This window comes from Maylandia zebra, linkage group LG5 (genome assembly GCF_041146795.1).
Source record: "Maylandia zebra isolate NMK-2024a linkage group LG5, Mzebra_GT3a, whole genome shotgun sequence".
NCBI lineage: Eukaryota > Metazoa > Chordata > Actinopteri > Cichliformes > Cichlidae > Maylandia > Maylandia zebra.
Genome location: NC_135171.1, coordinates 40,258,859 through 40,283,543, shown reverse-complemented (window position 1 = coordinate 40,283,543; position 24,685 = coordinate 40,258,859). Strand labels below are relative to the sequence as shown.

At 42.3% G+C, this 24,685-nt stretch overlaps 1 protein-coding gene and 1 long non-coding RNA gene across 10 annotated transcripts in view; one reads left to right on the top strand and one right to left on the bottom strand.

The window, feature by feature from the left end:
• The window catches only part of LOC101477666 (dedicator of cytokinesis protein 3), a 239,469-nt gene that overhangs the window by 6,638 nt on the left and 208,146 nt on the right, over nucleotides 1–24,685 (top strand). The gene's annotated exons all lie outside the window — the stretch shown is intronic.
• LOC143418680 (uncharacterized) lies at nucleotides 11,350–23,802 on the bottom strand. Its single transcript, XR_013098722.1, has 3 exons — nucleotides 23,717–23,802; nucleotides 11,616–11,754; nucleotides 11,350–11,489 (listed from the first exon to the last, which is right to left on the bottom strand). It is a non-coding gene; the product is annotated as an uncharacterized LOC143418680 (long non-coding RNA).

Here is a 24,685-nt window from a genome sequence, read left to right as displayed (position 1 = left end):
GGAAAGTTTTAGTAAGTTTCTCAGATACGATTCAAGCACGATTGTTACTGTGCTGAAGGGACCTTAGGAACACACCCCTGTTCAGCTGCTCAACGTACCCAGTCCATCTAATTTCTCCACTGCTTATCCTGTTTGCGTCTCACAGGGTTAAAGCCTCTCAGAGCATTGGTCAAGAGGTTTATCTCAAAGAATAAGATTATTTCTGCAGACCCTGTTTTATAAATGCAAGCTTAATCTGTATTAGGAGGCCATTTTTCTGATTGCTTTGACCTGAAAACCAGCCTGTTGTCTGTTAGTGTTTTGGTGCCGGTGCTGATGTTTTGACAAAGCTGTGAACATCTCAAAGATACGCCCAAACTATTCCTCACTGATGTGGACGAGGTGATGAATGACATCAGTGCAACAGTAGGATGGGTTGCTCAGTTCGTCACATTTATGCTCTTGTAAGGGAACCCTTGGTGACACATTCTGACACACTGTGTTTGTCCTGTTTTTCATAATTTTCCATTGTGAAGATGTGCATTTGAAGTCAAACGTGGCTAAAGTCAAAAAGATACAAAATCCCAAATGGGACACAGGTGAGAAATCCGCAGCTTCCATCAGAAAAACAATATTTCACACCCTAGAATGAGAACACGTGGAGAAACACCAACGCCTGCTACATGATCATCGAACTGTGCTGCTCGTGAGCTTTGGAAGCGTCAAACAGTTGCACACTTATCAGCATTCACATGTTTGTGACCCAGATTTATAGCTTTGGTCATATGGCTTCTATAACATAAGTCTCAGAGGACAGAAGCATCAAACTGGTAGGAAGTCTCACGTGGTTTGCAGGATACTGAAACGTAAGCAGGTCAGGCTTCTCCGGGGCTAACTGCTGACAGTTTTAAGAGCCTATAGATGGCTTTCAATGTGCGTAGCTTGTTTACCTACAGCGCACTGATAACTGGTCACTATGCACGTGTACTTGATTAATAAAAGTACCTGCTCTCACCTGTTCACGTCATCTGGTGATGGGGGGGGGACTTTGTGTAGATCACAGTGTTTACACTGAATAAAGCAGTTTGTGTTGTTTGTTCCTGATCTGTTCTCTGCATGAAAATGTTGCGCTGGGAAAAGATTATGCAGCACAGTGGTATAAATACACACAATAAATAAATGTATTCTATTGCAATCAGTTCAGCTTAATTAGTTAATGGCATCCCGTAGCAAACCCCAGCAGCACTTTGCAACTGCATAAAAGATAAGTAACTAATTACACCAAATGAATACCGACTAACTTCATGGGTTAGAAAGAGGCAGAGAAAGAGAACACAGGCAGAGGGGAGTCAGAGCGGAGATACGGTGAGGTAATCAGACTGAGAGGGAGACGCTGAGCTGGTAATGTTGTGTTGTTTCCAGCTGACAACTAGTCGGCTAAACAGAAGGTGAAGTCATCACCGCAGTCCCCGACTGGCACACACCCAGCGCTCAGCAAGGTGCTTATTACTGTGTGTGTGTGTAACAAGCAGTGTTGGTCAAGTTACTTGAAAAAAGTAATCAGTAACTAATTACTGATTACTTCCCCAAAAATCCCGTTACTTTACTGATTACTTATTTTCAAAAGTAATTAATTACTTAGTTACTTAGTTACTTTTTAAAAACACGATTTACAACCTGAATAGGTGATAAAGTGATAGATCTTTCAGCCCAATTCTACTTTTTCTACATAATCATCATACAAAATGTAATCAAATGGAAAAGTCTCTTTTTTTTTAACTTGTTTTATTAGTTTTAATCTTTTAACTTTATGCATCAAGCAAACATTTAATTATATGCAACATTCTCTGACTGGAAGAAATTAGTTTAACATTGAAACCTGTTTTCTGCACATTCCAGCACATAAAATAAAATATTTTTTGTGTTTACACTCAGTCTTTCAAATAGATGCAAGTAAAACACAGCAGAAAATAAATAAAGTCAAAGACTCAGCGGTCCTGTTGCTCTATTTTCACCTGTAAAGCAGGACTAGGGGTAGGCGGAGGTTTACCTTGGTGCAGGTGTGCCGCGGTCAGTTGTGCATTACGTCGTAGCTACTCGGTGCTTGCTCGGAAGTTTAGGGGTTTTTTTCGCTGTAAAAAGAAGTTTTCTTCCCACGCACGATGGACACTAATGTTTTTGTCACTTTTTATGGAATCAAACTCAAAGTAAGGTCAGTACTTCCACGCTTTAAACGCTGCACGCTCACACTCTCTCCCACAATCGATATGTGATCCATTGTTGATCTGCACACAGCTGTTGTCACTGTCGTGAGACATTCTCGCAAAGAAATCACGGTTTTAGTAACGCAGTAACGCAGCGTTCCTACGGGAAGTAACGGTAATCTAATTTTGTTACAAGTAACGCGTTACAAGTAACAAGTAACGCGTTACTGCCCATCTCTGGTAACAAGTAACACTCAAAGAACTAATACTTATAAAACAAAGGTCATTTGATTACAAAGTTCTTTGCAGTTCTTAAAAATGATTGCCAGCATCTAAAGTGCACATTACATCAGCCTTGTGTTCTGGTTTTGCATTGATTGTAACTGCGTCTTTAGTGGGTAACATTTTCATAAAAGGTGCAGCACAGACGCATTTATTCAGTCCTGTCATTCTGCATATAAGCAGGTCATTAATTTGCTTTTATGTTTTTAATTTTAATCAGAACGACTACAACTATAATCAAGAGCAGATTATTTTTTTCTTCCAAGGCCCATTAATGAAAACAGACACGACACCGGAGCAGCGTGAAGAGAACGCGTTGTTTTGGAGGTCGGTTGCTGGCTAAACCAACTAAGATTTATCAGATGGATAGGGTGTCATGGGATGTCAGCTGGCCTGAGATCAGCTGATCGTGGATGATCTAAACTAACAGAAATCAACAAAATACAAAAAGGAAGAAAGCCTTTGAGATCAATTTACTGGTTTTACAGGCTTTGATCTAACATGAGTGTTCAGGTTAAGCATGCCTAAACTGGTTAAATCAGTTACATTTGTTCACACGTACATTAAGAACAAAACACTGGTGTGTGTTTCATCAGGTAAAATGCTATCAGAGGACAAGTTTCCCTGGGAGGGGTGAAGTGAGCATGGCTGGATTCAATTGGCTGCTGCAGGGAGAGGCAGATGGCTTGATCTGCTAAGACACACTTCTCTGTGTAGGTGAAAATTGTGCTGGTCCAACCTTTTGTGAACTCTGGTGGGTGCTGTCCTTAGGCCTAAACATGACCAGTGCCAGTGTTAACACACAATACCGAGCGCTGCTCTTGTGTGAGCGAGGTGGACTCAGGGCTGTTTCTGTTCTCAGCCTTCACACGCGATGTGAGGAGGCTGAAAGATTAAAGTATGATGAGGCTTGAGAGCAGCTGGCTGCTGTCCGTGGTGCTGAAACACACCCAGTCGAGCAGGGATGGGGGGTGGAGGAGATCCTCGCCTCCACCACGTACTTTCTCCCTCCTCTGGAGAAACAGAAAGTTAAGTCACGATAAAGAGGTTGCAGCGTTTTCGCACGTAGGCGGGGAAGTTCATCACACGCAGCAGTAAGCTCGTGTGTACGATATGAGTCGTGCTTCATACCCAAAATAAAAACCAAGGCGGCCCTTACAAACTTGAAAATGCATTTTGGTTTATACTGAACAGCAGTTGAAGAGAAGAAGCCAAAAGCAAAGAGCTCAGAGAGGGATTACTCAGAGCCCAGCAGCGTGTTTAACGTTTCCTGCGTCCCGGAGTCATTTTGAAATGATTTCTTCAAAATAAGGATATTTTACATCGCAGTGTGTGTTCGTGGATGCTTTGGGGATATGCTGATTTCTACTTATGTCCTCTGTGTATTTTATGTATTTGAACAAGTATGTATTTTTGTGTATTTCAGTGCAAGCGCACCTCTTTCCTTTTACAGTTTTACTTCCTGCTTAAAAGCCCAAACTCTCACACACACAGTGTTTAGTTCAGTCTGAGCCAAGATGGCGGATCTTCCAACGTAGTCCAGCAGAGGCGGTCTCTTCTGTCCTCATCCATGTCCATATGAACAAAACAAATGTTTTCCACTTTTAAAGGGTAAAAAGTGCATTTAGAGGCTGCAGGGTTGGAGGTGGTAATCCTTTACTATTTATCATTAAAACTTGCTTAGTCAATAAAACTACTGTGTTAGGACTAGAAGACAATCCAGTGGTTTCTATTCTTGACAAAATACACCCATCAGACCCAAACAGAAATCCATAAGTTTCAGAGACAAACTTATAAAGAATTAGCATCAAAAACATGAATTCATAGACTGAGCTGAGGGCCTGTCGTCCGGCCTGAGTTTGATGGAAGCTTCCAGCCCTGCAGGCAGGCAGGTATCGCTCGTATGAAAGAAATCTGAAATTAAAATATAAACAAACAAATGAAAAAGAGGTGGACACACACCACACATTTTCATATTAAGGTTAACTTAAGAATTTGTGTTACACTTACTGACCTAAATTATCACGATTATGTTGCGTACAATAAAAAAGCATCCCTAGCTTTTCATGTGCTTCTGCTTTTCAGTCCAATAGATGTGTTAATGAAGCTCCCATTAAACATCCTCTGTATTCTAATGCCATCAGTGCGTGTTGATTCAGACTGAGCGTGTTATGCCCACAGAAACACCCTGTGGATTTTTTTTAAACTCTCCTCTCAAATTCTCTTTAGACTTGAGACTTTAATCTCGGTGTCTGTCACCGTCATGCTGCCTCTCTGTATCTTTCCCCGTATCTCAGTCTGCTGCTTCCATCTGCAACCCCTCCTGTCTTTATTTGCTTTTATGTGAAAATTCACAATCTCCACATCTCTGTCTATCCCTTACACCCCCATACACACACGTCTATCTTCACTGGCCTCCACTCAAATCACAGTTGGAGCTGGAAACACGGGTGCACCGACTGCACCACAAAGTAAAATTAGAAGAAGGATTCTCAGTGTTGGTGGAGCGACTGTTACTGGAACACGTTAGCACACAATTTGTGACACACTTCTTGCCATCCTGAGATAACTGGAGCTGAGGAACGGCTTTGAAAGTTACCGGATAACGATCTCCCCCATCTCACCCCGCCCTTGTCTGCTCTGTACTCTTCTCCCCACTCTGCCTCACCCCCCGTGGTTCTGGCTCTTGGGGAAGTGAGTTAGGTTGATGTCAAAGCACAGGCTTGTCGTCTAGTTTATATGCACAAAGAGGACAGCTCATCTTTTGAACTGGGATGGTAATTTAAAAAAAAAGAAAAGAAAAGTTTAAAAGAGAATAAAATCATAAAGTTTTAATTTGTGGTCCATGTGTCAGAAAACTCTGGATGTGGGCTGCATCTCCAGCTGGCAGTCAGGCAGTGTGTGTGTGTGTGTGTGTGTGTGTGTGTGTGTGTGTGTGTGTGTGTCTCTCAGGGGTTTTAAACACAGCAGCATTCTAGAGGAGAGTTCCGTTGTTGTTATGGTTACGTTCAGTTTCCGCGGACACCCTGGCAAGGCTGGTTTCTTATCGCCATAACAACGGTCCAACTTCCCAGCCTCCATCCAGAGAGGCGGACCACGAGCGGCTCCGATCACTGACAACATAAACATGTTGCTTCAGTAAAACCAGTTTCTCCGACACAGAAGCTCTGACAGTCACACACACTAACTTTTATCTAAAGTGCAAAGTTACGCAGCTACATCAGTGGGTCGTAGTTTTATCAGACTCTTTTGTCACTGATTGCTGGGTATGTTTACACGGTCACAAGCATCCCGGTGCACGTGTTGGCACATGTAAATATCATCTCCTGATTTAGAGAAAAGTTGCAGATGTTCATCTTTTCCAAAGCTGTAATGTTGCTGGTCAGAGAAAGGCCATAGACTTTATATACCAGATTTAGCTCCTGGGTCTTACAAACAGCATATGCTTGAAATCTGCACTTTATAAAACCAGCAGGATGTGAGTCCTCTGGCTGTAAAAAGAAGTTTATGTTTTATTAAAAGTTTGAGAAAATGTCCCTTGGCTTCCTTGATTCTTGCACTTTTCTGATGATTTTTATGAACTCAGTTCTTAGTTTAAATTCTTTTTTAAAAGGACTTATGTTCATTTTGGTCCCTATTAGAGTCAAAAAGTAGAATAAAGCCTGAGACATGGTTTTAAAAAACGAAGTGATCAGCTCGAGTCTACAAAAACAGGGCCTGCCAAACCAGCAGGTGATGTTGTGCATCCCAAGCTCGGGGAGTCTTGGGCTGCTGTTCTTCATCATATCAGTTTCTATAACTTTCCTATCCTTTGACAGCCAAATTAAGCAGATCTCTAGACCTTGATTGTTCCATCTGCTATTCCCGTTTCCATTGGTGGAGTTCTGATTCCCACTCCGGAGCCAGTTCCATGCATTTCCATCATGACACCAGGTAACTAGACCGTGTCAAACTTTACAGATTTACTGTCATGAGCCGAATGCAGTTTATACATACGTACGGCCTCACTTACACAGTATTTCATAGTCGAGTCCTGCAGTGTAGCATATCTCCTCCTTTACAATCACTGTCATCTTAGTAGTTTAGGTAAAAAAGTGCAGCCTGCCCACGGTATCCACCTAAGGACCCAGGGTGATGAAGCTTTTCAGACGGTGGTTCCAGATGTGTGGACCTGAACTCACAAATCTGCTGAATTTTAGCGGTTCTGCTGGCACCAGGTCTGCGTGATGTTCTGTGTATCTGCTGTGCATTTGGTAATGCTTTGAATTTTTTGTATTTCTTTTGCTCTTAATTTTATTTTGGTTTGGTTTGAATGTCATCATTGTGTGTGGGATTCCTTGCAACAATACATTGGCCAGCATGAGGAAAAGATTACAGCTTGGGTTAAAATGATTACTTTGCTAATATCAGGATATTTGATAAGTTTAAAGCACTTATGATGCTTAAAAACACTGCTGTTTGGAAATGGTCACATGATCTGTGGTTTACTGTGCTGACCCATCCATTTGACTCTAATAACATGACCTCAGTTACTACGCTGTCTGGAGTCGCCTCCTGAGACTTTAAAAAGATGATTCTGTCATTCTTCTTGAGAATCACTGTCATCCATTTTGGGTGAAACATCCTTCAGGCTGGGCACATTCTTGTGATGCTGTTATTCTCTGTGCAGTCACATCTATCTCCTGTTCATCACTGAGGAGCTCCACTCAAGCAGTTTGTAAATGATTTGAGCGAGGGCTCCTGAGAGAGACAGAGAGGACTCTGTTTCTCTGTAGTTTCCATAGCTGGAATTTAAACTAGCAAACCTTCAGTGGATTTCCTCTGGCTCCTGGCTTTGGCTTCTTCTGCATGTCTCCCAAAAACCTGAAATTACAGAAGTTCTGTTTAACTATCTGTTCTCAATTTACCAACCAAATGAGTTATTCTGGTTTTCAAGGCTGTTTCATGGAATTTGTTTAAATGAAATTTTGTAAATAAGGGTCTTGAAGGTCCCATCCAGAAGCAGATGGCTGGACTTTCAGTGACACTTCAGAAAATCCTCAGATTTCTCTTGAGCTTCACAACTTATTGGTTTATTTTCAACCTTTCACTGTTTTTAGATTGATATCCATTAATGGAGGACATTTTTAGAACCACTGTTTTAATAAAAGTTGCAAACAGCACGATGGAAACACTTCACTACACATAATTGTGTAGTGAAGTGTTATTTGCAAATTGTACATAAAATCAAAATAAACGTAATAATTCTTCAGAAAAATGTTCCACATAATTGTTTTTAGATTTTTATTACAGGTGTTGTAGGTTGATGTCTGACCTGAACATGTATTGCATCCTCATAGTTTGACTTTTAGAAGTTTCTTTCTTTCTTACTCTTTTCAGCCCTCCACACTTTCCCTTTCCCTTGATGTGAATAGAAAGAGGTTGTCAGCCATTCTGGACACAGTTTCTGGAAGTGCAACGCCGGCCTGTCTGTCTCTGGATTTATTGATTAGTGCTTTTAAAAAAGGTCAATAGTTCTGCAGTCCTGCAGCTGGTCCAAAGTAAGTTCAACAGAGTTACACTTTTCACAATGTCAACAAATTCCTCCTCCTCTTCAAGTTTATTGATTACAGCTTAAGACTGGGCTGCTTGCAGAGTAGTTTTTATTTGACCTGTTGAGGCCAAGTCGATGAGTAATGAAAGAAAAATACAGCAGAACAGGAAGTAAATGAGGGAATTTATTTTTAATCACACATCAGGGAGCAAGTGGGAAAAGCAGGCTTTTGTGTTGTTGTTTGGGTTTTCTAAAGCTTTTTAAACACGTATAAATAGTAGGAGTGCAACGATACTCGTATCGATATTGAACCGTTCGATACAGTGCTTTCGGTTCGGTACACATATGTATCGAACAATACAAAATTTTTAATTTATTTTATCAACTTTCCTTCTGACGATGCTGTCTGTGTTGAGCGCTCAGTGGATCTGCGCTCGACAGTGCAGCCTAGGCGGAGTAGTCGAACACAGATTTACTGAGCGCAGTGCAAGCTAGCGAGACAGAAGCTAAGCTCCTTGCAACATGGCAAATTGGACCTCCCCCACCCTCATTCAGATCTGGCGTTTGGAACTATTTTGGTCTTCATGTGATGTATGACCCTGAAGGTAAGCGCGTCATGGACTAAAGTAAAACAGGATGTCGGATGTGCCACGCAATGCTCAATTACATGGGTGGGAGCTAGTGCGTTAACGCAGTTAGCTCGTTAACGGAGATTTGCCGTGTTGTGGCGTTAACGTCATTTCAGATTAACGCTGACAGCACTAGTGGGAACACAACGAATATGACTGCACATTTACGCCGACAGCATCCTAGTGCAAAGACAAGTGGAAGCAGACAAAAACAACAAGCACGCATGCTACAAACTTTACCCGAGTCATTTAGACAGCCGTTAGCACAGGATTCTCCTTATGGGGACCTGATATGTTTAATATGCTGCTGAGAATATAGCCCAGAAGAAGCGTATAGTATAGCTTTTATTTTGGAAAGAGACATTTCTCTGTAATAAACTCTCTTTTCCAAAGATGAGTGATTTCTCAATCAGATTTATTTATTATTTTATTACTTTGTTGTTTCAGCAACATTCAATTTAAAAACTGTACTTTTGAGTTAAAATATATATTTATAATTTTAATAAATGACTAGCCAATTTAGCTTCCACTTGGCTGAAGCTAAAGCCTAGCTAAAAGCCTACCAGCCATTTGGCTGGTGGTGGGTTTTAAAGGTAGAAAGGTAGAAGCCTGGGACTCCTAGTGTTAAAAAGGCATGAACATTTTTTTGTATCGAAAAAATATCGAACCGTGAATTTTGTGTATCGTTGCACCCCTAATATATATATATCTTGTAGTTTTGATTGGATGATGGCTGCTTGTGTTGAACCTTCTTATTGTGTTTAACTTGTGGTCTGTGAGCTCCATGGATGAAACGAGAGAATCGAAATCAGAAGCTTCACTGAGCACAAAGTACATTTTTACAGCAAGTGAAAACATCACCACACAAAAAGCCTAAAAAGAAAGACAACAATTCAAAGTCAAAAAAGACAAATATAACTTTTATGAGTTTGCTTTTGATTTTATGAAAACTCCCTTTTGGACCCGGCTCCTACTGTACCACCCTGCATCCTCCGGCTTTCTGTGCAGTGATTCAGGCTCGACAGTGTCTCCACATACAAAGCCGGGGCTACTTTTTAATGAGGCCAGACCCCAAGGTGAGAAAAACAATTACTTATTCAGGCACCGAGGTGAAGAAAGTTTAACACCCCTCATTTATTCCATGTCTGTATTTACTCCTGAGTTGCTGAGGGAAGATTTCCTGTGTGTTTTGGTGATTTTCTGAGTGTGCTCTGCTCTGAGCGTCATTCCCCCTCTGCATGGAGAGGACACAAATGTTTGTGACACCACAGGCTGGGGGGCAGACGCCATGACCTAATTATCTTTTTCCTTTCAGTTTTCCAACATATTTTTTAGCTCTTCCAAAACGTCAGAGGTCTTACATCATTTCTTGCTCTCAGTCTCTGCAAACCTCTTATTTCTTCTAAACCTGTATTTTCCCCCCACCCCCTCCCTTCTATCCATCCATCTCCCACTTTGTCTAATGAATATTTCACATAGAAATGCTATTTTTAGATGTCATCGTTCCCGCGCTCCATCCATCAGGCTCAGCTTTCTGATCTGCACAGTTTATTCAGCCGTTATCAGATTGGGGTTGAGTTTCATGTCACTTTCAATTAGCATCGATTCTTAGAACAAAGATGTTTTTTTTTTCATTTCATTCATAAAGGATGGAAGGTTCACCCTAATTAATTTTAGTGTAGAGCGGCTTTTATTAGTGTTAAGAGGAAAAGTGCTTCTCCCAATTTTGACTGGATGTCCTTCATTTGGCTGCAGCTCTCACTGTAAGTAGGGTGACAGGTGGTCACACCTGAGAGAAAATTTGGTTTTTTTGTGTTGCTTTTATGGAAAAGCTGATCATAATTGGAGCCTTTAAATTGGAAGAATGAAATCACAGGTATGGCCTAATTTCATGTCAGTTAAGTTCCTAAAATTTTGTGCAGCTTGTCTTTTAATCGTCTCATATCTTAAAGTTATGTCATTGAGAGAAGATATCGCTGATGTGGTTACCTCAAGCACGTCGCTGGGTGGAATGCCCAACAGATCCACACTCGTTTTATATTCAGACCAATCAGAAGAAAGTTGGCTTAAAGTGGGAGGAGCTAAGGGAGTGGATGAACTGAAGGGCTGCAGAGGCCAGGATAAGATGCATTTTAACAAATATGGCAACGAATCAAGCAGCGGTACTTTACTAGAGTTCAAGAATAAAGACATGGAGTTGAAAATAGAATAGAGTGAGTGAAGGCTCATAAATCATGCAAATACTGTAACTGGTTTTACATCCTAGTGTAGCTCGTGAGATTCCAGTACGCACAAGAAATAAAACATCCCCTTTATTATATTTAAAGAAAAATAAGATTGTTGTTGGATCTTGATGCAGTTTTACATTCTCGATTTTACAACAACTGTATCTTCCTCTATGCTTGCTTACTTTGTTCTCCCTGTGATATTAAAGATCTTTACTGTACGGCACATGTGTCAAAGTCAAGGCCCGCGGGCCACATCCGGCCCGGCGTACATTTATATCCGGCCCGCGAGATCATTTTATACAGATGTACTATTATTGTTATGCATGGCCAGCGCCAGTGGGTGACTGAATATATGTTTACAGACATGCTGGTAAAGCCGTGCGTCTTATTAGTGGAGCTAATGTGGCTGTAATGAAGGAATTTAATATAAGACGGCACTACGAGACACAAAGTGAAGCTGTTGTGAAAGCAAGTTTTATTGTAGCAGAGGAGCCAAATGAGCCCGGTACCACTCTGAAGAGCTGCAGGATGAAGCTGTGCGACGTCTTGTGTCCAGACAAAACTTCATTGCATACTCTCTTGCTGTGGATGAAAGTACAGACATGATGGACATTGCACAGCTGACCATCTTCGTCTGTGGAGAGGAAATATTGGACATTAAATCGATGCACGGGACAACGACAGGAAAAGACATTTTTTAAAACGTATGTCAAAGTGTAACCGACATGAAACTGTCCTGGGACAAACTTGTTGGACTTACAACAGATGGAGCGCCGGAGTTGTGCGGTGAAAAAAGCGGACTAGTCCGCAGGATGCGAGTAAAGATGCAGGAGAACTGTACCGGTGAGTGAACAGCACATCACTGCATCACACACCAGGAAACGCTGTGTGGTGAAGTCCTAAAAATGGAGTGATCACTGTAAGGCAGACCGTACATTTTATCTGAGCTAAAAGTTTAAATCACCGTCAGTTTCAGTCTTTTATGTGGGAAATAGATTCAGAGTTTGTCGACATTCCTTCATGCAGAGCTCCGCTGGCTGAGTTGGGGAAAAGTTCTCAACAGAGTTTTTGAGCTCAGCAAGGAAACCTGTCAGTTCATGGACATGTATGATGCGGTGAAGGCGTTTCAAGTGAAGCTGTCACAAATGCACCAGTGCAGCCTGCCTCACTTCCCCTGCTGCCGAGTAATGCTGAACCAAGTCAGCTGAGCTGCACCTGTGCAGATTCAGATGGAGCTGCAGTGTAATGATGCACTCAGGGAAAGTACGACAGTGAATGGCCCGCACGGTTTATTAGCTCCACTCCTGCAGCAATGCACAGCTCCGTCTACATGCGGCTCCAACCTTGTGTTTGCTGTCATTTATTTTTTCTGGGGTTTTTGGCAGCATGTTCATATTTCTAACTTGCATAATTTTGACAGGATATATTTTTATCAGGAGCAAAATATTTAAAGTTAAAGTTTATTTTTTTAAGTTTATTTAATCTGGAATAATATTCCTGTCTGTTTTTATTCATATTTATGTTTAAAAAACATGTTTTAGTGTGTTCAATAAATATTTATCTTGTTTGGTCCTCGACCTAAAGTGTGCCTTGGGTTTTGGCCCCCTGTGCGATTGCGTTTGACACCCCTGCTGTACGGTATAAAGCACTTCTAGATGACAGTTGTTGTGAAGTGTTGCTATAAAATATTCACATCGCTGAGAAAAAAGGCAAAATAAAATGAATGGCTGACATGATGTTTTTGTATGAAGCGTTTCCTCCTCTGAAAGCTGTGAGCAGGAAATCTGAAAACCTCCCAGGCTTGGAGCTCTTTTCACTTTAACCCATTAAAGCTCATCCCCTCCCACCCCACTGCCTGCTCACTCAGTCACATGATTTGGATGCATGCTTGGCCATTCTTTGCTGTGTGAATTCGGGGTGAATGTGTTTGTGTTAGTGCGCAGACTGAGCATGCACGTAGCACGAGTGAGTGAGTGAGCATTTGCAGTGTTTGCCTCTGTGTTTGTTCAGCAGTAACAAAGACAGAATTGGACCTCAGAGACATCGCTGATGAAATCAAAAGAAACAGCAGCATATTTCAGCACATTTCTTATTGCACAGAACTGAAGACAAATATTGGCTTTGATTTGAGAAGGAAGCAGCACTGCAGTGGTTTCTTCACATCCTTCACAAACCTCTTTCTTCTTTCTAAAACTAACTCTCGTGATGTTTTTAAGGGTAATTATCCAGTATCACTGTCAAATACAAATGTTTGTATTATAAAATATGGTCTGGGTCCTTTTGTCACAACGTTACATTTTCTGTTGAATGAATTTCTCATCCATTGTGCATTTTTCAGCATCATAGAACTCTGCAGGTCAAATGCTGGAGCGTGAAACAGAGATTGGCGTGACGTCAGCATGTTGGTCATTTCACCTACATTCCAGCCTCACATATGACCGGGAATTCTGGACAGCGTCCGAGTGAGGTTGAGGATACAGTGAGCTTGCGCCATAGGAAGACTGGGAGCTGATAAGTAATGTGTGAGGAGCACATCTGGAAAGATGTGTGTGCTCCTCTGCCGACTGCAGAGGCTGGGCATCTCATTTGGGCTGAGAACACTGGCATGGGTAAAAGGACGTCTGGGGAGCCCAACCCTCAGATAAGGGGAATAAAATGGCTGGATTCTAGTAATAAGCTTTGTTCTGTGCATATTGTGGAGAAATGGATTATTGTGAGAGTTCTGCTGCTCTGTGTTTGGTGCTCATTCGCAGGTTATTGGCTGTGCACATGTAGTCACACAGTGGTAGCAAAAAATGTGATTAGAAGCAAGTTGGCAAAGCAAAAGCAGGATCAAAACCAACTCATCAGATCATATCAAGGACAGGTTGGATCTTTTCCCTTTGAGAGAAGCTCAGTGGGTTTGGGTAAACTGTCCAAACCTGATTTGAATCTCCACCTTTTTTCCGATTTGGGAGTTTATTACAAAAAGAGTTCTGAAAGTGGGAATACGAGTCCAAATTTTCTGTCCTGCTAAACAATTGTCTTTACATCTGCTGCCCTTAGTCTAATTAATGTAAATATACCCCCACACTGCAGTCTCCATGCATGTGTAAACAGCCACAGCTGGAGGTTTGTGTTTGCCTTAATGTGCTTTTCTATGTGTGCCCTGCAGGCCACCACGCAGGCAGCATCCCATTGAATTACTATAATGGGCTGGTAATGGGCCTCACTGAGTGGTTGGGGGTGAGGAAAGGACTGGGAACAAGTCAGAGGTCAGGGTGCTGCTCTGGAGCCCACAGCTTTCACAGTGTGTGGGTTTAATGGGTTTATGTTAGATCGAGCCTGCTGGTGGACGGGCCGCTTAGAAACAAGATATTTTTATTAAACACATGGATGCAGCGAAAGTGACTTTTTGACCCAACAGCCAAAATAACCGTCACCCATCATCAACAGGCAAATAAGTCAAATTTCCTTTTGTGTGACATAAATTTGTCAAAGTACATTAAATTTGGATAATTATTACTTTGAATACAACCTTAAAAATGAGGAAATAAAACAGCGATCAGTGTTTAATCAGCTCAAACCGAAATACACCTCCACAAATGTTGGTATCAGAAATCAGCTGAACGTCTTTCAAACTAACTGCATGTGAAGATCAAACACTGAAGCAAATGTTAAAGGTTCTGTAAACCTGAGAAATGATTCATCATTTTTTCTTCCCCGTTTGATCTTCATAGTATTAAAACGACTTGTTTACAGTAAGCAGTAACCCTGCTTGTTGATAAATGATGAGGTGGGAGTGACCGATACCAGCTGACAGCCAGGCATCACAATAGACTGCATTATAGTCAGATGTTCACTTGGTTACACGTTTCTTAACTCGATTTCCCTCAGTGATGGGGTGAGGCACTACTTTAGGAGTGGTTCACAAAAAGGTCGTGGTTTGGATTAAAATATGACTCTTCTGGCCTGTATGCATAATCGTGCCGAGCGCCGTGTCCAAAAAGTAAAACACAGATGGGCAAACAGCAGCTGCTGGCTCTGTTTTATTGACTCGCAGTAATCTAACATCACCTCTCTGCTAATTGGCACTGAGATTATACATGCTGAACCAAGATGTGAGTGCATCTCCACGAGTAAAACTGGCATCCCAGAAATCAAAGCAGAATTATTTTCCCCCTCGTTCTGAACACGAGGCTAATGTGACGCTAATGCAGAGGGTCAGCAAACATGATTGATGGCGCCTCACTCGTCCCTCCAAAGTTGATGCACGTCTCACTCCTGAGTTGCAACAGATGGAGTTATCAGTGCAGAGCGTGTTGAGGAGAGCATGAACGAGTGCGTAGGAGAGCAGCCTGCAAGACGGGGTCAGAATTAACATTAATTATCATAAATTATAGACCTCCATTTAAATGTTTTAACACTGTGTTCTTCAGCCTTTGCATAATTGCTTATTTCACTCTCACTCCATCTTAATTCTCCAGTCTGACCCACACTCCGTCACTTTCTCTCCTGCTTTCTGACCCCATCACATTTTCCAACTCCCCCGTGTCCTCCTGCCCAATCCCCCCCCCAGCCCCTCCCTCTGATTCTAGCTGATGGACATTTACGTTGACCTGATTAGGCCGAGCACATCTGGCAGTGGTGTGTGTGTTTGTGTGGGGCTTACTGAGCGTTGTACTGAGAGTATGCGCACACACCCTCAGCATCTTTGTGTTGATGTGGGTGTGTTTGTGTTCTTATGCGTCTGATCACTGTCAGCTGCTTTTCTGGAGATTAACACACTTAAAGGCATCATTTGCTTTCCGCTGTGAGGCTCATCCTTTCCTCCACACTTTAAAACCCTTCTGCAAGATAACCTTTTTATTTTTAATGATACGTTTATTTTATGTTGGTATAACAGGATTAAAAAAGGCAAAAAAGCCAGGATTCATAAGAGAAATGCACTAATTAAGCTCAGGCAATATTGGTGACTCCTGCAGGCTGCAGAACTCTAACTTAATGTGTTTATCAAGACTTTTTCCCCCTGAAAAGATCTAAGGGCAGGTTCAGTGAACTGCAGTTTAATTTTAAAAATACTATGAACTGAGCTAAACATGCAGCAGCCTGGTGACTTTGTGCTTTTAGGCGTGCAGGATTCCAGCAGCGAGCAGGAAAAGTGACGTGCAGACACGACAGGATGAGTGCAAATCGCTTTGTAATGAAATGCAGCACAGCCATCATTTTCATCTCAATTATCTCGTTTCATAATTGCCTAAAGCTGAAATCATAATGAAAAATAACATTTCATCAACTTCTCATCTTTTATAACAAAAACATTCAGTTTATTATTATTGATTACGTTATTTAACCAGGAAATGAAACTCTTGATATTTCGACTCTCTTTGGCGAGTGTGTCTGCGTCACAGCGAATGCGTCCAGTGTGAACTCAGCTTCAGAGAGGTGGGTATTACAATACCGTGTCCACAGTATGAATGACATCACAGAATGATTCTACAATATACAATAACTTGCAAGGCAACCATCACACTATCTGTGTAACTGAAGTAAAGTCCCCCTAAAAGCAGCTGCAGGAATGAGTGGCAGGTTCAGTCATTTACGTTGCAGAGTCAAAGATCGGATCATGATTTGCAGTTTGTTATTTGATATTTTCTTCTGTGGATTCTCCACTTCTGTGTTTTTTCTCCTGCGTCTGTGTGTCGATGCTGTATAATCGTGGAACAGTAAAAAAAGCACCTGAGCAGTGAGTCGCTTTGCATTCATTTAGCACAATCGCAGATTTATAAATAATAAAGCAGAAGTGTTTCGGGGGGCTGTGGTCAGAAAATAGAAACAGACATGTGCCTGCATGAGACGTTTACTCTGTATTTGCGTGATGGCATTTTGAATTTCAGTGCTGGTGCTTCTGATCTGTAAGTATAACCGCGTCATAAATTACAGATTGTTATAATTAGCTAACAGTTCTTGTTAGCTTGAGCCTCTCCCCGTTTCTACACTTCCCCCGTGGGAGAGGTCGGTGTCATTTCTTTCCCAACACTGTAAAACACACATATACTGTATGTTTAGCCACCCTGATGTTTTCCGATTGTGTGTTTTTAGTTCAGCTACTGTCATCATTATGCCTGTCTTTACTAGATGCTGTGAATATGTAGTACATGTGTGCCACATATGTGTTATAGGCACAGTCTATGCTAGCATGAATAGATAATTCTTGCTAGTTTGGAAGTTGTGGTGGGTTGAGCTAACCCTCTAACCTGCGGTTAGGGCTGCCACAAACGATTATTTTGTTAGTCGACTAGTCACCGCTCATTTTTGCGATTAGTCGACCAATCAGTACAGCTTATTGCACCAGCAGCATCTGATCTGCTCTTATATAACTATCATTATCTTACAGCTTTAAGTGTTTCAGGTCTGTGCTAACTAAAAATAAAGACAAGATGATAGTTTATTAAATTTTAATGAAATTTGCAGATTGTTTCGGTGAAGTTTAATAAACTCCTTGCTATCTAAAATATAACAGGACACCGGAGTAAATTCTGGAGCATCTCACACTTCTGATAATCAGCTGTCTGCTTGATGTTTATTCAGCTGTGTAAAAACTAAAACTTTAATCTCAGACAAACCGATTTACTCAGGAACAAATAAAATACTAAAAAAAAGCCAAACAATAACATTTTGAAGTTATCTAAGTGACTCATATATCATGTTTAACCTGAGTAGCGAAAGACGGCGGTGGGTTTGAAAACGATTTGCCGGGAGTCCGGTGTTCTCACGGCTCTAGTGACCTAGCCCCCGGCTAGCTATCGAGCTAGTGGGTAACAGACGTCTCCGAAAACGTCGGAGCGCTTTTGAAAATATGTGGTGTCCTGATAAACTGAGCAGATATTTGAGGTTTACACAGCTACATTCTCGCCTGAAAATATGTGAAACGTTTATTTTGTGACCCAGAAAGAATAATAAGAGTAATATTAAAACTAACTAGCTGCCGCCATTGTTGGAAACTGAGCAGGGCCGCGCTATGAATTCTGGGACACAGCTTCTTCTTCTTCGGGGTTTAACGGCAGCTGGCATCCTTGTACATGCAGTGCTGCCATCTTCTGTTTCAGTCCGTTATTACACTCTTAAATCCTGCTACTTATTCCTGGGTCTTTTGGGATCTTACAAAGCTTCAAACGACGCGTCGACTATTAAATCAGTCGTCGACGATTTTGATAGTCTACGTAATCGTGACTAGTCGACCAATCGTGGCAGCCCTACCTGCGGTTTGTATTTGGTTGTAGGAGCTGGAGCGGGCAGGTCATTTACTTTGAGGCCTTTCTTTTTACCGACACAACGCAGGAACACAACGGTTACATAAACTCTTTAAAGTCTAATCACTGCTTTTATTTTGTTAATTAGTTTCATTTCCTGTCTTTGTCAGTTTCCCTCCTTGGCTGTCGTCTGTCCCGCCCTCATCACATTCTGCTCTTACTTAAGCTTTCCAACCATTCCACTGCAGTTAGGACTGTGCAGTGTAGACTGTGTACTTCATACTGTAAGACCAGCATTTCCTGTAAGTATTTTTAAAGTTTGCTTTGGCATTATTTTGTGGTGGCTGTAGCTCAGGAGGTAGAGCAGATCATCTTCTGATTGGAAGGTTAGCGGTTTGATCCTTGGACACGATACTAATCCCAAGTTGCTCCCCGATGTGGCGTGTGTGTGAATGTTAAAGCATGGAAAATGTACTTTTGTGTATGTGGCATGTTGTATAAAATGCTCCGTACTATTAGAAAAGCGCTATATATAAGAACCAGTCTATTAACCATATTCATTATATAATATAAAAATATGAATTCATGCTATAACAGAGTAAAAACACATTAAGTTTAACCTAGAAATCATTTTCAACACTGAAAGTCATTTAGTTCAGTGCTTCTCAAGCTCCAGTGTGGGTGCTGAAATAATTAGACATCATTAGAAAAGTAACTTGCATGATAAGCTGTGAGTGTTACCCAGCTGTTACTAATTGACTCCATATATCAGGCTTCCTTCCCTGCATGCTGGAAACACTGCGGTCAGATTAGCTGGAAAAGCTGCCAGTGCGGCGACAGAGGTGTTAAAAAAGCGTAGGATTATTTTCCAAATTCTCGTGTGAACAATTTGTACCTGCAGTAGTTAACATATTGTGTAAGCAGCACTGAAGATGAGATTTGACAGCATAGCCTATATTGCTGTAAATCCCTGAGATGATGATGCAGCTGCTCATTCTGAGAATTAAAATAGTTTTTTGTGTTTTGATAGCAGCGGTGACACGAGTCAAACTTTGCCTCAGTATCCATATCTGACTTCATCCCTGCTTCCTCTTGTTTCATGTTAACTGTTGATCTCGCCTATTAAAGAGGCAAAAGCTGAACAGAAACATTGACGGCACAGAGGAGGAAACTTTGATTTTCTTGTCAGTGTTTGCTTTGTGCCAGAACCCCAATGCTGGATTATTCGTCTCTGTTATCCCTATTCTGTATTTAGATCACACAACTGCACCTTGATCGTGCTGATGTGATGTTTCAGACGCACACAGCCACTGCTGCTCACAGATGTCCTCGCCGTCTCCATCGCGAGGTCGTCTAGGCTCGCGTGATGTTGGGAAGTGTGTCCACCTCTCCGTGCTCATTCAGAGGACAGCTGAGTCGCTCTGCGTCTGCTGCCTCGCTGCAGGCTGCGTGTTGCAGTACTCCGGCTTACTTTAATCTGAGCTACTGCATGTGTGTACAGAACATGCAATGTTATGTGCATGTTTGTCACGTCATGGGTTCATGTACGTAGATTGAAAACTGTGGGCCCGGTTCACTTTGTCCGTTGGGATCTTTTATTTTGAAAAATCATTCAATAATAATGTTAAAAAGTATGTTTACTGAAAGACGAAGCCCCGATCGTGGTCGTGCATCCGCTTTATGATTTGACTTTCTGCATTTATCATCAAGACTTCAGACACAAAATCTTTGTGTCCACCGGTTTGTGTTAAATCATCCTTTTGCCCAGTTACAACACCAAGGTTCTTCAGCTTGTGCAGGTGTTTGAGTGCACGGCAGACACACAAAGATGATTCTGTAACTTCTTAAGAGGTGAACATCATCCCATCACAGTTTCTGGCTTTTTTCTTTAGCTCTGGTAGATTTTAATTTATTGAAAGGCAACTGCAGGAGCTATTTCCAAGCCGTCGCTGTGTTTGTATAGTTTTGGAAAATGTAACTCTCGGATTTAATTTCAGCACAATCTTTGAGGAATCAGTATTTCGCAGGCTTGTCCAAGAGCTTTCTCTGGGGAACTGCAGTTCCACAAAAGTATTTATTGGCGTCACTTTTCTGGCTCACTGGCCTTTCGAGCACTTTGAAATGTAATCAGACGAGTTACAAAACTTCCATATGGCAGCGATAAATTGAACTGCACTTTCCTTCAAACTTTACCAGCAGTTATGTTGCGAGTCACTTTGCCAGCGCGACGTAATTACAGCTGCGTCGGCCTCAGTTAGTGTGTGACATTCAAAACAACACAAGCAGTACAAGTTATCGAAAATAAGAACTTTCAGTGTTTATAGCATCATTTTCATTCTTTTAACTTAATGCTCCTCCAAAATCTTTATGGGCTGAAGGGGAAAAGGGCATTGTGAGTCAGATCCATTAAAGAGGAAAGCTCTTATCAAACAGCCTCGTGAAAGTCAGCTCGGTCTCTATTAAAGATAATGAAGGCGGTTACTGAGTCGATGTTTCGTGCTGCTGGTTTCAGACGTTCCCTAAAAACGTGGTTGATGAAATTACCTGTGAGTGTTTGCATTGTATCCTTTTCAGACGGCACTAAATGACTCCGTTTACATATCTGTGTGACTAAAGTCTGGAAAAAATATGCGTTTTCTTCCTTTTGGGCACAAAAAACCTGCAACAAGGAGGCATCCAAGACAGATGCCCAAACCACCTCATCTGAAAGGAGCAGTGGTCCTACGCTGAGCTCCTCTCACTGCCTCTTTCCTCTACATCTGTATTTTATTCCTCCCCACAGTTCAAGGGTGTTTGTGAGGGAACTAAACTTGGATCGACAAGCAAACTGACAGCATCGCCTTCGGGCTCTTTTGTTTTTTTTTAACCACTACAGACCTGCACAGCGTCTGTAGTGATGCACTCATCCACCTGTCAGTCACCCACCCCACCCTGGCCTCCACTCAACAAGACCTCGAGGTGATTGAACTTCTTCACCTGAACTCCACCTAACCCCTCGCATCCAAAAACACCCCTGTGGATACAGATTGAGACGGTCCTGGCATGTCTGAGCAAATCCATCGCAAACATAATCTGCTCGACAAAACAGCAGTGGCACGTGTTCTGTGACTGACAGCGACTATTATTAGCATGTTCTGATATTCCACGGATGTATGCAGTAACAAACAGGGGATGCTTTACTGTACTGTGTTTGCTGAACATTCAAGCCCCCCTCTGCAGTCACAGTTTTTGGGCTGTAATGTATGTGTGAAACGGAAACGACCACAGATGTGGCGACTTCAGGGTGGAGCCAGTCAGACTTCATTCGGGATGAAAGAGGGACTGCTGCATGTTTTGACAGAAGCACTTTACCCTCAGTATTGATTCACAGGTCGCCATCCTTCTAAGATCAGGGACACCAGTGTAAGAGGCTTCAGGTGAAAGGGCCGCTGTATTCATTAGACACAACCTAAAACACAGCTGTTAATAATTTATCACCGAGTGCTCCATGTCTTTTTAAAGCCTTAGCCTTTATTTTGAAGGGCCGTGCTCCTGGATGAGCGATGAGTCGCTGATCCAAACTGTTAGCTGACTCAACTGTGACCGCTAAGCTGACAATCAGTGAGATGTGCAACCTGACACCCATCCATTCCTGTAAGAGGCAGCGCGAGGCAACTGTGGCGCCAGGTGGAAACAAGGGCAAATGAAAGGTGACATCACTGATCTGAGCTGAGTAAGCTATTTTTTTCTTTCTAGGATGAGACGGTTTGGTAAGATGGCTCAAACCTGTAATATGCAACCGCCCGGCATGTGTAGATGAAGGACTTGACTTACGACCGAGGTCTCAGAGAGGCAAATTAACAGGGACAGCAGAGGAAAGTAGAGCAGGCTGACGCTCGCACGGGCTTTCAAAGATGAGTGCACACACACACGCAGAGGAAGAGCACTTATTTAAATACAACGTTGGATTCAGACAGTGCCTCACTGTGCTACTTCCTCCCTGGAGGATTTCACTATAGAAAATGGGAGAATAACAAGGAAGCTGTAGTTTTATAATGGTTTTTAAAATTAAAGTGTACCCATCTTATCCAGAGTATGCATCTGTAAGTGGGACTGCCATGAAATGAGTATGTCTTTATTGTAGCTGTATCAGATGGCATCCTCCTTACCTGACTGATGAACTGGGACTTTGTCTTTTTGATGGTGACACTGAGTCTAATTTACTCTCAACTTTTCCAAAACATGCGCTGAAAGAGGAAAGCAAAAATCTGTTCTCATGAGCACATTTTGTCTTCCTGATATCAGAAACACAACAAATTATGAAATTTTATGTGGTCGAATAACTACAGGAGAAACTATGAACTCATTCGTCCAATCACCAGGCGGCTCCTGGATTTTGAGCCTTCGGCGTTTCCTGACAAACTCGACGTTCACATGTGTTAAAAACAGTGACTGTGCTGCAAAAAGACAGGTTAGAGCTACACAGTGCCTCATTCAGGTCTGTGTTATCCACTGAATGAAGTGCCTTGCTCCCATTGGCTGCTTCTCACTGTCAGTCATACATCATCCTCTTCTTCTTTCAGCTCCCTTTAGGGTTCGCCACAGTGGATCATGTGACTTTGTCTTAACCTATCCTTGCTTCTTCCTTCACTACATCCATGAACCCCCCCTGAGGCCTTCATCTTTTCCTCCTCCTTGGCAGCTCCATCTTCATCCTCTATGCTCCTTCCTCTCCCTCCTCTGCACGTGTCCAAAACATCTCTGCCTTCCCTATCTAACTTTGTGCTGTCCCTCTGCTGTCCCCTAATCCTGTCCATCCTGCTCACTCACAGTGAAGATCTTAGCATCTCCAGCTTGGCCTCCTGTCGTTCTGTCGGTGTCACCGTCTCCAAACCGCACATCACAGCAGGTCTCACTACCGTCTATGCTGCTGCTACAAATCCGCCCTGACACTTATCTCCACCCACTCCACCCTGCCCGCACTCTCTTCTTCACCTTTCTTGTCCACTGTCCGTGGCTTTGATGTTCACCTTTCCACCTGAGGTCTGATTTAAGGCTACAGAGACTGAAACAGACCACAAGTAACTGAACTCCAAACCAGGAATCATCGCCAGTCGTGATACAAAAATCCATCTTTCTGGTACTTTTTTATGAACATGCAAGACTAACAATAATGTGTTAAAGCTCCTATGATATAAGACAAGTCCGAGCTGACAATGTCCCACAGAGATGTTTGGTAATGACCTGTCATCATACTTCAGGCCACAGGATACCTCTTTAGTCGTTTTCTGATGCGCAGGCTCGTTTCAGTCGGTATTAGGAGACGGGAGAATCACAGGACTTTGACAGAGGACACAGGTCTCGTACAATGAAGTTGTAGACTTTCACCTTTTATTTCACGCTGGCTGATTGGGCAGATTTAGGCAGTGAAAATACTGACCGGTTTAAACGCGTCCTGTTTCAATGATAGCACGTGTTAAAGGGTGAAATTCCAACAGCGACAATAGCAGCAGGGAACATTTGGCTACAGCCTCACTCACTCTACAGGACATCTCTGCACACTGAAAATGTTGACACACTTTATTTTTGTACAGTTTTGGAAATTACTTCATGACAGAAACAGTAAAAAATGGTAAATCTATCCACTCACCCACAGCAGAGGCCCAGACCTCCCACTTCCCAACCAACTCCTCCAGTTCTTCCAGAGGGGACACCACGGCATTCCCAGTAGTAGCTGAGAGACATAATCTCTCCAGCATGTCCGGGTCTGCTCTGCAGTTTCCTCCCAACTGAACGTGACCCAAACACCTCTGCTATGACACATCCCAGTCAGACACCCAAACTGGGCACCTTTCAACATGGAGGAATAGCAGCTCTGCTCCAAGTCCCATGCAAATGACCGCCTGACCCTATCGCTAAAGATATCCGGGAGAGCCTAGACATCCTATAGAGGAAGCTCATTTCCACTCCCTGTATCCAGGATCTTATTGTTTTGGTCACTAGTTTGTGGCCAGAGGTGAGCGTATAAACCTAGATGGACATTTTCACATTCATGCATCAGACATTCATGTTTTCCAGGTTGCTCTATATGAAAATAATTTCTTACAGGCAGCTGAATCATTGCAACACAGGTGGAATTTCTGATCTTTGACTGTAAATAAATGCAGTAAGTCCAGTGCAACAAGCTGCAAGACCAGCGTTTATTTAGGGTCATGCTTCTGACCGCCGAGCGCTCACCCACACAAACAGCTGAGCGAGTACAATAGAAGCCCACGAGACAGCTGGGCACAGAAACAGGTGGTACACACTGAGTCATGGTTTGTGTGTAACCAGCAACGTGTTATTGCAGCTCTTTGTTCTGTGTGTGTGTCAGCAGATTACTGTGTACCCTGGGAAGTCTGAACTTGCTGTGTCAGGAAGATGATGAACGTTTGGATCTTATGCAGAAGCACTTGTGTTGCTCTCTGTCAAACTTTAAATTCCAGCTCACCTCATTTCAAAAATCACCATTTTTAGACTTTTTGCAGCCACGTTTCTCTACGGAAGACTCCGAAAAAAAGTGGGCACTGGCTTTTTGCCAGTAGAAATCCCAGCCAGTCAAACTAACAACAAATTTCTT